Below are 1,624 nucleotides of genomic sequence, written 5' to 3'. Positions count from 1 at the left end.
GCATGTCCCGTCCTACATGTTAAATATTGCTATTGACCAGGGACCCATTGTAAAGCGCTTTGAGCACATTTAGTGAATATTGCGCTATATAAAGCTCAATTTATTTAATTTAAATTTAAAGGACGAGTTTTCTGGACTAATTTTCAAATCCCTGTCTTACCACTGGTTAAAGTCTATTTATTTGACTGGAATGAAATCTCAGATGAAAATTGTTGTATTTGGCATAGGGAATCAAAATCTTTCCCTTGATGGAAATAACTTTTAAAAAATTATGTTCTATTTATAGATTGTCATTTAATGTTCAAATTATAGACGCCCTACGAAAATGACGGATATCTTGTGACAACACAACTATATAATGTGCGGCTCCGACCGGTAGGTCCATGATTATAGTCGCACTCTGGGCGGCGCAAAGTTGAGTCCTTGGAAAGGGATTTTTACGTTATGTCTAGTCCTACATGTTAAATCTTTCAGTTAGTTGGTTTGGGACAAAAAAAAAATCTTAGATATAAGAGCTTTTCAAAATTCTCAGGTTTAGAATTTTTTGGGGGACAAATTTGGGGTCATCTCAATTTATCGATAAACAAATCTAAATGTATTTTGACTAAAATAAAAATGTGTTGTGTTATTGTACGCGTAGCAGATTAGTGGCTTCCTATTTGTGACCCATCGTCTCAAAACGGTATTATGTCGGAACGAACCACATGCTTTAAAGCCGAATTAAATGTTAAACTTGTCACAAATATAAGTCGTTGACATTAGCACCCTAAAATATGGTATCCATTCTCCTCAAGAAAACACACAAACTCAACACAAGTCTGATATTTCCGGCTATAAATTAAATTTTCAACATTTTAACCAACCCGACTTAATACCGTTTTGAAGCGAAGGGTCACATTTGTCATTGACACCATAATATACGTGTTAGAATCCTGTGACTTTTCTAAGGTTGAGATTGACAGTAATCGCTTCCTTCTACGTTCCCTGCACACATCTAGCGATTGTGATATATGAGCCAGTGTTGAAATAATATGGCATTTTATGAAAATGTATGTTTGAAAATAGATATTTTAGTTATATAATAAATGAATAAATAAAACTTATACACCCGTGAATGCCAAGAATAGATAAATCAATGGTATAGAATATCGCACCCACACACTACACACACACATACACACAAACACATGCACACACACAAACACACACACACACACACACACACATATATATATATATATATATAATATATATATATATAAATATATATTTATATATATATATATATATACAAACATATATATATATATATATATATATATATATATATATATATATATATATATATATATATATATATATATATATGTATTATAAGCTAGTTCTTTCGTTTGATCCTTTGTACTGTCCAGGTCATTATTTCTATAATGTCAAAATTAATTTATGTATTTTTCAAAAAGGACCAAAATAGCCTTGGAATGAACCTAATTCTTCCAAACAAATTATAAGATAATGAATGCAGATGACCACCAGTGACTGCCATTTTATTTTCTATTCTTATTTTGGTGAAAGCTTAAAGCTTTGTTGATGTCATTATCATCTATTATACTACAGCCTTTTTTTT

This window comes from Berghia stephanieae, chromosome 2, assembly GCF_034508935.2.
Source record: "Berghia stephanieae isolate SIO BIC M18660-M18661 chromosome 2, UCSD_Bste_1.3, whole genome shotgun sequence".
Taxonomy (NCBI): Eukaryota; Metazoa; Mollusca; class Gastropoda; order Nudibranchia; family Aeolidiidae; genus Berghia; species Berghia stephanieae.
Note: the sequence above shows the minus strand (reverse complement) of the source record.